We start from the raw sequence: 14545 nt of genomic DNA, 5'->3' as shown, positions 1-14545 counted from the left end.
AATAAGAGCCTATTTGTACTTTTGTTAAACATTTATTTATAGATAATAAAATTGTTGCCTACCTAACATTCATTTCTCCTTTGAAGAACTTTTTCTCCTCTCCTAATTCCAGGTGGTTCAATTGTATCCAAAAATAAAAATGAGGTTAAAAGCCAGACCTGAAAAATCAGCACTCAAAAAACACCAAGTCAAAGTGATAGGTTTAGAAGTTAAATTTATCCCAGCAGGATTACTACAGTTTTGTGAAGCATAGCAAATATAAAATAAGAATTGGTCCATGATAAAAATGAATCCATTCTAGGATTAGTGCCAAAGCTACTAAGAAAAAACTATTTTTTTCTATTTAAATTTAATTTGAGAAGTTAAGCCTGGAGCTATTGATAATTAGTTTGTCACCAAGCAGTGTATCAGAATGAAGCCAGGTTGAAGGAGATTAGAGCCAAAAAATTTGAAGAAAAATAGGTTCTTACAAAATAATTTACACTCTAGATCAATCTATGGTTGACTTACATAAATATGAGAAATTATTAATTTTTCCCAAAGTCAATTTGACATGGTTTTTCATCATGGACAACTATCATTTTCTTAATGAACTTTTTATATTTACATGACTATTTTATTTAGTATTTGAGTTTCTTAGCCAATAGTAGATTAAGTCATATAGAAAGTAAAAATTGTATAAACTATGCCTTCCTTCAGATTAAATAATAACTTAAAGCTTCACAGTAAATACGAAGACAGGGGATGTATAAAAAGAACATGAGGTATTTCGAATTTTTCAAAAATATAGAAACTTAAAGCCAAGGGATTTCTCCATATAGTCTCCTGAAGAACATTCAGTCCAAAGAAAGCCTGGAATTTGGGAATATACATGGAAATATGAGGATTCCTGAAGAAAGGTTTTCTTAGATCATGAGGGCATTATCATGGAGCAGGTGGTGCAAGGCTCTGTGACTGTGAGGGTGAAAATGGAAAAGGACTAACCACAAGCATATAGTTCTTAAGTAATCTTTTGACATACATTTATAAGTACAGTGGATTCACTGCAAAATATCTTATTTCAAATGATAAATGCATGAAGACTGAAAATCAATGAGTCAATGGATCATTTTATTACAATAAGGCCAAAAGGCAAGTCTGCTACATTTCAAGTCTTTACATTGATGTTTTTTGAAAAATTATAATATGTATATATAATGTTATGACTAGAGAATTTATGAATTTGAGAATTATGAAGTCAATTTCACATAACAAGCCCAAGATGTAGCCATAGAAGTGATTAAGTGAGAAGTAAAACTTCCTTAGGTCAAAGAACTGAGATGTTGTGTTAGATCTGAGATGATTTAGGTAGAGAAAAAAAGAAACAGTAAAGATAATAATACACTAATTGACAGAGTTCACTGACAGAAGAATTTGTCCACTCTTAGGGAAGATGATAGGATGGTAATATAGCAAAGTAGCTAAAAGTAAGAGGGTTTAATATAGGAGATTAGAAAAATAATGGCCTCGAAATGGAATATGGTTATATGGAGGACAGGTAACCCAATGATTTACTTGAATATTTATAAACAAAGAAATAAGAATAATAGGGGGCAGTGCAGTGCAAAGGGTAAGGCATTTGCCTTGCCAGTGCTAGCCTAGGATGGATCGCGGTTTGATCCCTGGTGTCCCATATGGTCCCTTAAGCCAGGAGTGATTTCTGAACACATAGACAGGAGTATCCCCTGAGAATCACATTGTGTGGCCCAAAAACAAAAACCAAACAAAACAAGAATAAGAAAGTCTCCAGTAAAAATAATTTAGGAATAAATGAGATAGAATATAAAAGACAAATTAGGTTGAAATGGAATTTTTTAGAATACAAGTATTCTACAAAGTATGATAGAATGGTTTTAAAAGAAAACAAAAGTAGAGATTTAGACAAAGAAAATCAACACAAGCATACAAATGCTTCAAGACAAAGGAAATTTGAATATACAGGAAAAGTAGAAATTTGAGGTGTTAGAAGTTTCTTTTTTGTATGATCTATAACTAAATTCTATGTTCCCAAACCAGTACTGTAGGTATTTAGAGAGAATTAGCATATATAATAAGGGGTGTAGAATTATTTTTTGTACTTAGTGAGGTGGTGATCAACAAAATCAAAGTAGCTTAGAGTAAATCAAATAATATCATTTGCAAAATTGGTCATCAGGAAAGCATGTGGGTAGAAAGTCTATGAGTTTCATAATGGTAGAGACAGTTATGAGGAAGGTGAATTCTAAGGAAGTGTGAGGCTTAGATAACAGGAAGATTATTTCAAAGTGGTGGGGGAGAAATCAGCCACAGAGTAAATGGCTTGGATACATCTTAAGTATAAAAGTAACTACAAACCTAGACTCCCTACTCCATAATTTTCTAAAGTAACTGAAATGATTGTATTTTAAATATATCAAAATTATTATATATACAAAATAATACCTTGAAAAAATGGGAAGATAATTTTTAAAATTTATATTTTCTTCCCTTCTGTTGCTATTGTAAGATGTCTTGGAGGTGAGAAATTTACATATACCAGGGGTGATGAACACGCGGCTCTAGATTCGCATGCGGCTCCCGGTCAAAATGAATGCGGCTCTTTGCCTCTTATTATGATTTTGTATACTGTGGCTCTTTGCCAAGTTTGGATTTTGTTCTGCTGCTTCTTAGGAGGGACCTCTGAGGAGAGATCTCCAAGCGCACATAGTCCCTCCCACCCCACGGCTGCGTCATCTGGTCTCCCATTCCTCGGAAACAACTGCAGGGGCCAGCGAGCGTGGGGCCGTGTGGCACATGTTGGGTCACATCTTGCCGTTAGTTCTTAAGTGTGGAGGACGCAGCACACTCTCACCATCACTACAGGATTTTGACCTTCACGCAAAATGGCAAAATGCAATATGTGTTTGATTATTGTTAAAATTAGATGCTTTTGTGTGTTTGTCTCTTTTGGCAGGTCACTGCGTGGTGTGGCTCTCTCACTCTTACAGTTTAAAATTTTGGCTCTTTTTTTTTTTTTTTTTTTTTGTTTTGTTTTGTTTTTGGGTCACACCCGGCGGTGCTCAGGGATTACTCCTGGCTGTCTGCTCAGAAATAGCTCCTGGCAGGCACAGGGGACCATGTGGGACACCGGGATTTGAACCAACCACCTTTGGTCCTGGATCAGCTGCTTGCAAGGCAAACGCCGCTGTGCTATCTCTCCGGGCCCAAAATTTTGGCTCTTTGTGTTGAACTTGTTCGCCACCCCTGACATATATGGATCTTGGACATTTTGCTGTAGTGCTCACACACATACTTGCATAGAATTGAACACCTAGGTAAGTGCTTATACACGTCTTCAAAGGCAGGATTCACCAGGCAGTATATACTATAGTCAAAAGGCTCACAATGCACCAGAAATACACTACAGATTACATGGTTTGTTGTGGCACCAGAGATTTCACCTGGTTTGCTCACTAGGGAATAGTAATCAAACGCTTGGCCAACACTTGCAAGACTAGAGCACTTGTGGCTGAGCCATTCATTCCAGGTCTTTTGGGAATTTTATGGAAAAAATGAGCCATGGCAAAAAATATGCCTTGAAATTACAAAATAATGCAAATAAAGTTAATATTTTTATGCTTTCAAAGCTCTCAGAAATAAATAAAAGGGGTTTAAATGGTGAATATTATAAATCAGTCCCTAAAAATAAAGTCAAATATCAATAAATGTCCCCAAAAGCTGTAACTTACCATTACTGACTTTAATATACTCTCTCATCTACTTATCTAGGAAAAAAGATAATTCTGGCACCAACATGAGCCAGGGAAGGTTCATATGACACCCTGATGATAAGGAAACAGCAACAATCTTGATCTAATTTCAGGTTGCCCTACCTCATCACCTAACCATGAGATGAAATCAAAAAACACTCCTTCCTAGGATCTGTTCAAAAACCAAGATCACTAATTAAAGAAGACTGACTACAACAACTGTGACCAAGCAGAACTTTTCCTGGGACCATAAGGACTCTATCTTAGACTTCGTCCTACTATCTGCAAAAACCAAGATCTATACGTAATTACAGAGGGCTGATTTTGACAACCACAACTGAGCTGAACATTTCCTGGCACCATAAGAAAGACCATGGGGTTTGACAAAAAACATGTTCGGAGCCTGTAGTCAGTCTCATGACAGTATGCTTCAAGGGTAGTGATACCTTGTATCTCTTAGGCCAAGGAAATTTCCTTTCTAATTTTCCCAATAGTTACTGCACCTATGCAAAAACAAACAAAAACAAAAAACTTACCACATCTGCTTCCCTTCTTTAATTTTTCTTTTCTTTCTTTCTTTTTTTTTTTTTGTTTTTTCAGGCCACACCCATATGATGCTCAGAGATTACTCCTGGCTAAGCACTCAGAAATTGCCCCTGGTTTGGGGGGACCATATGGGACACGGGGGGATGGAACTGTGGTCCTTCGTTGGCTAATGCTTGCAAGGCAGACACCTTACCTCTAGCACCACCTCGCCAGCCCCAATTTTATTTTCTTAATTAATTTTTTATTATTTATATTTTCTTCTTTCTTTTTCTTTTTTCTTCTTTTAATTTTATTTATATTATAGCTTCTAAATAAGGGCTCCTGCCCACCATTTTTTTTTTTTACAGATCCATAGAACATGAATCATCTTTCAATGTCTTCCTATAAGCTGAGAAAAAAAAAGTGGATAGGACCCAGAGTCCAAGAGGTCTCAGGAACATTGAGTGGAAATAAAAAATGGTCAAACCTAAATACCCAAACAATAGAATCAAGAGACCCAAACTACAACAAGCTATATACAAAAGGGATCTGTTGTACTATCAGTCCAGGGAGCTAAGTATAGAGGTATGGGATGCATGCTTATTCTTTGTGTTTGCCATAGGAATCTTATTTTTGTATTTATCTACTTAATGCCAATGTCAGATAAAGCTATATTTCTCTAAAAATATTTACAGAGGCTTTAATACATATTTTTCTCATTAAGTTCCTCTTATTCACTGTGTTTCCTAAACCTGTTATAAGAAACTGACAGGAAACAGAGCCTAAACACAATATCAGTTCATTTTCACATAGTATAAAATCACTATTACTTGCTTGGGTTCTCAGAAATCATACAATGTCTCTTCTTGCTTCTTGTAATAGTAGTCAGCAAATATTAAAATCCCTTGTCTTAGACTTGCTTAAATCCCATGCATGCCTTCACTATTACATACTTGACTTCTCTCTCTGTGTCTGTGTCTTGTCCCTTCTCTTCTAATAAGATCAGTCACATCTTGTTTTGAGGGCCCAAACTACTATAGCATGATATTAGCTTGACTAATTACATCAGCAATAAGCACTTTTTAAAATAAGGTCACATTCTTAAGTGAAGTATGTTAATTATGTGAATTTTAAAAGAATATTATTTAAAAAACAAATCAAATTTTCCCTCATTTTCCCTCATTTCATCTTTGTAAATAGTGCTAGCAGACAAACTTGAGCTAAGAACTAGAGCATTATTCACCCACATCTTTCCCTGATTTCATATACAAATGATCACCAAGCCTGATTATTTTAGTTCCTAATATCTCTAAAATGTGAAGACATTTTATCTATAATTCCTCACCTCAAACTCCTTCAGTATCTCTGGCTTGAATATGCTTTTCTAACTTATCACTACCGAATTGTTCTGCTGCTTTATGCTAGACATCCTCCTTCAGGGATAGAGGAACTGAGAGGTAGAGTGGTTTCTGTGTAAGCTTTGGCTTTTGTCACATCTCCTTTTGGCTTAACAGACTCTACAAGCCTTGAGATTGTCATAAACCTCATTTTAACTGTAATTTGACTTTTTATTAGATTTCAAGACCTCTTTGGAAATGGCAGACTAGAGAAGTTTTAAGTGTTTTGAGATTTAATATCAAACCAGGGTCCAGATGCTCTATGATATAAGTACTTATTCTCATTTTTTAAATAAACAATAATTTAATGAAATAACAGGGGTTCTAAGTCATTCACACACATACACACACACACACACACGCCTCCCCACAAACACTGATTTTAAGAAAAGTATTCTGAAATATATATGTTTCAGCCCAAACAAATTAATCTGAAAGTAAATCATTTTATGTTAATTCAAATACCAATTTTTAATATTGGATAAGATTGCTAACTCTTTCCTGTATTCCATAGTTTTGTTCATAAAATAATCACACTGTACTCCAGTTTCCGTTTTTACTGGAAAATGAAAACTTACTGTTAATCAAGCTCATTTTCACAGCCCCATATATGGACTTTTGCGTAAGTATAGAAGATTTTAGGATTTAAGAGGAAGCAGAGCCTAGGAGAGAACTAAAGAAGCTAAGAAACGCACTTAAGATCTGTTTATATTGTCTGTTTATGCTATCTTCCCCATACAAGGATTCAAGCTATCTTTGTTTGACTATGTAATCTTAAAGAATCCCCATTACTCTGCCTCTCTTTTTTCATTTTGAGTAATTTTATTTTCATTGGCCCAAGATTTTAGAAGAGATTGCCTCCCTCTGTTCAGGAATATAATATATACAGATTTAAATTTTTTTTTTTTTTTGGTTTTTGGGCCACACCCGGCGATGCTCAGGGGTTACTCCTGGCTGTCTGCTCAGAAATAGCTCCTGGCAGGCACAGGGGACCATATGGGACACCGGGATTTGAACCAACCACCTTTGGTCCTGGATCGGCTGCTTGCAAGGCAAACGCCGCTGTGCTATCTCTCCGGGCCAGATTTAAATATTTTCAATTTAACTCAAACAGTTCAGAAATTCTCCAGTCAAAGTCCTCTATCACATATTGTAACATTTTAAGAATAGGAGTGACTACACACAGGACACAAATCCATTCTACTTTATAATGTCCATAGAATGCACAATGCCTTGACAGATGCATGAAATTGCTGTTTAGAGACAAAGGGGGAACTCCAAAAACTGGAGCATAGTTTTGCTTGAAAAAAATCTCAGGTTCAGTCCCCAGCACTATGCAGTCTTTTTCAGTACTACTGAGTGACCCCTAAACACTGAGGGAAATAAGACTAGTCCCTGAGCACCACTAGGTATGACCCTAGGACAAAAACAAATGCAACTTGTCACTGAGAGCTAGAATAAAAAGTATATCTCTATTGAATACAAAGATTATTTAATTTCTTTTTTCCTTTTTTTTTTTTTTTTTTTGCTTTTTGGGCCACACCCTGTGACGCTCAGGGCTTACTCCTGGCTATGCACTCAGAAATCTCTCCTGGGTAAGGGACCATGTAGGATGCCGGGAACAAGCCAAGATCTGTCCTGGATTGGCCACTTGCAAGGCAAAAGCCCTATGCTGTACTATCACTCCTGACCCTATTTGATTTCTTGAATTCATCTACATTGAATAAAAAGGAAAATATCATAATAATTAACAACTTTTAATTTTGTGAATATATTTAAATGTTTTACCCGATTTTCTTTGTATATGTTGTTACAGAGGATTACTTAGAAAATATGCATAAATCAAATTAATATAAACATTTCTGAGATAAGCAGACAAGATTCAGAAAAATATACTTATGGGAGAAACTATAAAAATAGGAAAACATGGGAGATTGGCCTAGGGTGGGTCTTGAGCTCTGGTCCTTGGGGCCTGGGAGGGCTTTCCTCCCTTCCTGGGGCAGGATTTTCAGCCGGCATGGGCTGGCTCCTGGCAGACCTCCGTATGTGCCAGGGGCCACTTGGCCCGGCCTAGGGTAGGGGGGCCCGGACCTGGGTCACCCGACCCCCCTCTCCCCCTTTCCTCCGGATCTCCAGGTGGGTTTCTGGGAGGACCTGATGGGGCACCCTGGGTTTTCCCCACTCCCAGGCCAGCTGCGGAGATTGGCCTAGGGTGGAGCTTGAGCTCTTGAGATTGGCTTGGGGGGTGGTGTTTGATCTGTGGGGTGGCAGATAGTTGTTCAGTTATACTCAGGCTATCACTGGCAATTTCATACTAGTCTACATGATGCAAACCGCGCGGGGGCGCTACGAACGTATTTTCCTCCCAACCATCAGTACCCCCGATTTACCCTTCTTAACTTCAATAATACACAGTTCTAATCTCAGACCAAAGACATACAGTGGATCTAACAATCCCAGAACTATTTAGAAGGACATAAATTGCACACATATATCTTTTGAATATTTTATGTATATTTTCTTTAACGGCTGTAACTCTCTCTATATTTTTCTACCATGGTGTTTCTATCCACTTTTCATCTTTTCTTTTCTTTGTAAGCTGTTCAATAAGGATTGTTGGTGGAACTGTCCCTCAGTTTAATGCCTATGATTGAACTATGTCATGGAAATTGCTGGTCTTGTTCCTATTGCCTCCAGATGCACCAATAACGCTTCATGGCATTGATCCTTCTTTGCATAGACACATTAAAATAGGAAAACACTATACCTACAGATAAGTTCTTATCTAATAAATCTCAGTACAATGTACCTTACACCCTGAACTTTGATATAATGCCCTGGCACAGGCCTCAGATGAATGGGCATCCTCCATTCACGCCAGAACCAGGCAAGCTATCTACGAAACATCCAAGGTCTTTTATAGCAACAGCTGGAAGCAGTCCTCTACCAGGAAAGACACTACCAAGGGTCTGACATAGACCTCCTAAAAAGAGACTTCCGTTTACACTGAGAAGAAGAGGAAACAGTCCTCTACCAGGAAAGACACTACCAAGGGTCTGACATCGACCTCCTAAAAAGAGACTTCCGTTTACACTGAGAAGAAGAGGAAGCAGTCCTCTACCAGGAAAGACACTACCAAGGGTCTGACATCGACTTCCTAAAAAGAGACTTCCGTTTACACTGAGAAGAAGAGGAAGCAGTCCTCTACCAGGAAAGACACTACCAAGGGTCTGACATCGACCTCCTAAAAAGAGACTTCCGTTTACACTGAGAAGACTTGACAACAACAATGACCTGCTCTACAGGACATGGTTCTCTCTAGTGCCCCTTAAGTGTGAGGTGAAACGAGAGGATGCTCTGCACCATCCTGACTGCAATATGGGATATGCAGACTCCAGGACCTTTAATACAGAAACATGATACCAACAACAGAGACTATGTGAGGAATGAAGGTGTATTGCCACTACAGACGATGACTTGAATTGGACAAACTAGTTTGCCTGGAGCCTAGAGTCAGTCCTGTGCCGGGAAACTTCAGGGGTAGGGTCTCCCTGTATTTAGACCATAATTTTTCTTTCCATGTCCCTTATATTTTGGTGGGCCTATGCAAACAAATGCCACTCTAACACCATTTTTTACTATTTTCCCTTGACTCCAATCCTTAAGAAAAACAACCCACTAAAACTTTTGAGGTTAACTTAAACTAGTAAGCATGTGCATGGAACTAGATAAATGTACTTTGCCCTCAATGTTTAAGGAGTTACATAAGTCTAATCTCTTTGGATTATATTGTGTGCTGCTAAGAAATAGTATGTAATACAACTGGGAATTTGAGGGACAAATTAATTGTATTGTACATGGGTTCAGTTTTGTTTTTCTTAATTTTCTTTGGTTGAAAGATCAAGGCTGGGATATCATCGTTGGGACTAACGAGAATTCTGCTTATGGATGATTGGGCTTCCACTGTAACTTTACCATGTCCTCTTTCTTTGCATCTTTGTTGTCATAATTAAAATTAATAAAAAAAAAGAAATAAAAAAAAATAGGAAAACATGAAACTATATAAATTTGGGTCTCATATCACTACATCCAACATTAAAATATTTAATTATTATTTAAGGATGTTAAATTTAAAAATTGTATCAATTATTAAATAAGCTTATTTTGCCATAGGATTTGTAGTCTTGTTTTAATATTCAGAAAGTAATTACTTTTTGCTAACTAATTAAAATTCTTATGTTGAAAAATAAAAGACATTGTGGGATGATATCCAGAAAAAATAGAGATAAATAAGAAAGAACATTCCATGATAGGTAACTTTCTACGAAGAGTGCAGTTAGAGTAGAGAAGGTCTAATATGAAAATGACATTCATTTATAGCAGTGCAAACCACAATGTCACACACAAAAAAAGGAGGGGAGAGAGAGAGCATGTGAGTAAAATGTATGCCTCCAGAGGCAGGAGAGAGAGAGTGGGTGGGTGGGAAGAGGACATCATGGAGGGTGAGAGGGAAACTGTTGACATCAGTAGCAGGAAATTCACACTAGTAAAGGTTGTTATACATTGTAAATAAATAAATAAATCTTACATTGAAGGAATGTATTATAACTAAATTTATTATTAAGTCATTCAGTGCTATGTCTCATCAACAGCTGAACATAGATTTCTCTTTCATTTCATTATCAATGGACATTGATGAGACAGTTTTGATCAGACTTAATTTACTCTCATTTAACACTAAAAAAATAGTAGAGATGCATAGCACAAAGAAATTTGGGAGTATTCCATGATATTACGCTGATGGATGCATACCATTTTACCTTTGTCCATGCCCACAGAATAACAGCACGAAAGTTAGCCATCCTTATTTAATTGAAATGGGCACTAGATGATTATAAATCAATATAATATTATTCATTATAAAAATGTCCCACTCTTATGTATTATATTAATAATACAAGAGATTATGTATGTCTGCAGTATATACATTGGAAATTTCTGTACCTTCCTTTCCATGATGCTTTTTATTAAAAAAAAAAAAAAAAAAAAAGGTCTTTAATGAGCCAGAAGGACTCGGGTTTCATTCTCTGCATCCTATTTGGTCCCCCAAGCCAGGAGTGATTTCTGAGTGCATAGCCAGGCTTAACCCCTGAGCATCACTGGGTGTAGCCAAAAACCAAAAAAAAAAAAAGTCTTTAAAGTATTAAGCAATACACTTTCTTTCTAAAATATTACATGATGTTTTGTTTTACAATGTTTTACGATGTGTAAAAAAAATGTTAGCTTTTAGCAAAACATGGTTTGTAGTAATAGAACCGTAAACATAACAGGAACCAACGTGTTTCTTCTCTGAAACTTTCTATAAATTTATAAAATTATATATAATCCAGTAAGAAAGACTAATGTCTTCAAAACTGTCTATATTTTGCAAATGTATAACTTCTATTTAAAAGTCACTCTATAGTGTTCTTTAAAAGTTAGACATAGTTTCTCAGATAGTCCATTAATTCCACTAGATATATACCCAAGAGAAATAAAATCATGCACATTCACATAAACTGGTTCTGTTTATTCTTACCAGTATATTTACAATATCTTCAAATTGGTAACAAAAGTCTTAACCATTGGTAAATGAATAGACAAAATGCAGTTACTACAATAGAAAACTATTCAACAATAGAACCTGAGATATGGCTTTGTGTTAAAGCAAATATCTTACTGCCTAAACTCCCGTTCAATCTCCAGTGCCACCAAATAAGAAAAGTAACCATTCAATAACTAAAAATATAAAATAACTGCACATGGTACAACATGCATGAACTTCAAAAACATTATTCTAAGGACCACATGTAGGATTCCACTTATGAAATATCTAGAAAAGACTAATGCCTCAAAAATGCCTTAAAGTAGAAGGAGAACAGAGATTATCAACGGGAGCAAGGGAACTTATTGAATGAGGAAGATGTTCTAAGACTCAATGGTAGTGTTGGTTTTACAGATTGGTAAAAATTTCTTTAAAAATAATTGAAAGGGGTAAATTTCTAATGTAAGAACTACTATTCTGCTTAATTAACTAAAGAGGAGCAAAAATCATTCAACAAATGTAAAATGTGACCCATGTTTTTAGTATCTTACATAAGATAGTCCATTAAATTTTGGTATTGGGTTGGATAAAGTTGTGGCATAAAGTAAAATGTCAACTACTATCAGCATATATACAGGAAAAATAATCCAAAATATACTTTGCATCAAAATTAAATCATCCAAGTTTCCAAATCCTTTGTTTAAGAAATGAACGTTCAACTGTTTTTAAATGATGGAATTTTGGTTGTTGTTTTTCCTACTCAAATCTTTAAGTAGTCATTCACTCATCAGGCAGTTTTGTCATTTTATTGCTTTCTTTGTTTCAGTGTTTCTCCTGTGCCCAGCTCCCGGTGAGCGCTTTTAGGAAGGCTCCATAGCTAAGCTCTCTTGGTTGAATTAATTCTAGGAAGATAGTACTACTGTCCCGTAGGTCTGGACCTGGGTTGGCAAAGATTTGCTGGTGGAGCTGGGGGATCTCACTGCAGAGACACTTTCTGGAGCTTCCCCCAAAGCTACAAACCCAAACCCTCAAGCCCTAATTCCCTGAGACCATTTTGCATACACAATCTTTCCTTGGCTGATTACCAGGCACCCTTAGCATGTGGGGGAGAGGAGGGTATCACTCCTGTGGGGGGAAAAACTCTGTTGACATCTCGTTTAAATGTCCTAATTCTATTTGATCAAAGAATAAGGGGGACAGGTGTGGTGACCTCTCTAAAGTCACACAGCTTGACTCCCAGGCACACAGGTAGAAGTCTGGTGCTCTTATCTGCTGGCCTCAAGCGGTAGCTGGGAACTGAAAAAAAAAAAAAAAAAAGCGCAGCCTTACGAAAACGCCGTGGCAATTGCCGGCAGGAGAGGCTCAGCACTAAGGAAAAGAGATCATCAGTGTCCATCGCTGGAGTACAGGGAGAATGGACACAGCACACACACACACACACACACACACACACACACACACACACACACCCCGGAGTACAGGGAGAATGGACACAGCACACACACACACACACACACACACACACACACACACACACACACACACACCCCGGAGTACAGGGAGAATGGACACAGCACACACACACACACACACACACACACACACACACACACACCCCGGAGTACAGGGAGAATGGACACAGCACACACACACACACACACACACACACACACAGATAGACAGACAGGGGACATAACAGAAAGACAGACAGACAGGCAGACACAGACAGACAGACAGACAGACGTAACCAAATCTCTCCTGGCTTATGTCTGAGGACACCAGCACCCCATTTCCCATTCCAAGAACCCTACTTTGCATGTCAATGCTGTGGTCGCCTTAGCAAAAGGGGCCACAGAATTGAATCCCACCTCCCCGACCCCCAGCCGCCCCGCGAGCGTGCAGGCTGGGTGGAAAACACGAAAGTTGCGCTCCAAGCCCGCTCCTCCAAGTCCTTTCCCTCCAGAGCTCGCCGCTGCCACCGCGAACCCCTCTCCAGGCTCGCCTGTCCAGCACTCACGTACCAGCCGCGTCCGAGCCCCCTGGCCTCGCGCTCCTCCGGGCCCTCGCTGCCTGCGTGTGTCCGGGAGCGGCAACTCGTCTCCAGCTCGCCTCTCACTACCTTGACGGGCGGGCGGGCGAAGATGCGGCCGCGTCGGAGCTGCTGTGCTGGGGCGCTGCCAGGCGGCGGGCGGTGGACTCCGGGGAGGGCGGAGAGAGCTGCCAAGATCCGCCCCCGGGAGCAGAGCGCGGCTCCCCGGTGGAGTCCTGCGGTCCGTGCAGCCCCGGCCGAGCGTTCGAGGCGGCCCTTCCCTCCCAGTGGGCGCTCGCCCTCGACTGGGCTCTCTTGCGTGCGTGGATTCATTAGTGCACCACTAATCATCAGTGATGATCGCACAAGCCTTGTCCTCCCCAGCGGCCCTTCTCCGTTCCCTTGAGTGACTGTTCAGTTTCTGTGTAGAATATGCTTGATAGGACTGCAGGAATTTTCTTTTCCAACTCCTGGACATCTATCTTGTTTACCGTCCAACCCGTTTGTGCGCGCGCTGGGACTTATTTCCAAGTGTCATAAGGTTGCCCTTTCATCTAATTGTGGCCGTTCCGAGAGGTAGGAATGATCCTGGTTTTCTTATCTGCAACCGGAATCTGGGTCTTTGCATTTATTAACAGGTTGTTATTTGCAGATATGGAAGCAACATGTATGGGCTGACTTTTGTGCTTGAGAAAATAAGAAAGGGGAGGGGAAGGGAAGGGAAGAAAGAAGGTAAGGAAAGGAAAGGGAAGGGAAGGGAAGGGAAGGAAAAAGAAAAGGAAAGGAAGAAGGAAAGGAAAGGAATGGAAGAAGAAAAGGAAAGGAATGGAAGAAGGAAAGAAAAGGGAAGGGAAGGGAAGGGAAGGGAAGGGAAGGAAAGGAAAGGAAAGGAAAGGAAAAAGAAAGGAAAGGAAAGAAAGGAAAAGAAAGGAAAGGAAAGGAAAGGAAATGGAAAGGAAAGGACAAGGAAAGGAAAGGAAGGAATGGAAGGGAAAGGAAAAAGGGGAAAGGAAAGGAAAGGAAAGGAAAGGAAAGGAAAAGGAAAGGAAAAAGGAAAGGAAAAGGAAAGGAAAAGGAAAGGAAAGGAAAGGAAGAAGAAGGAAAGGACAGAAGGAAAGGAAAGGAAAGGAAAGGAAAGGAAAGGAAAGAAAGGAAAGGAAAGGAAAAGGAAAGGAAAAGGAAAGGAAAGGGAAAGGAAGAAAGGAAAGGAAAGGAGAAGGAAGGGAAAGGAGAAGGAAGGGAA

The 14545-nt window shown here is 38.8% G+C and overlaps 1 protein-coding gene across 1 annotated transcript in view; it reads right to left on the bottom strand.

Moving 5' to 3' along the window:
• PKIB (cAMP-dependent protein kinase inhibitor beta) overlaps positions 1–13426 on the bottom strand; it is a 112473-nt gene extending 99047 nt beyond the window's left edge. Inside the window, exon 1 of the mRNA XM_049771157.1 lies at positions 13295–13426. The gene's annotated coding sequence lies outside the window, so the exon portion shown is untranslated. The remainder of the gene's footprint in view (positions 1–13294) is intronic.
• Between the last annotated feature and the right edge of the window lie 1119 nt (positions 13427–14545).

This window comes from Suncus etruscus, chromosome 4 (assembly GCF_024139225.1).
Source record: "Suncus etruscus isolate mSunEtr1 chromosome 4, mSunEtr1.pri.cur, whole genome shotgun sequence".
Classification (NCBI taxonomy): domain Eukaryota; kingdom Metazoa; phylum Chordata; class Mammalia; order Eulipotyphla; family Soricidae; genus Suncus; species Suncus etruscus.
This window is presented reverse-complemented; position numbering and strand designations above follow the sequence as displayed.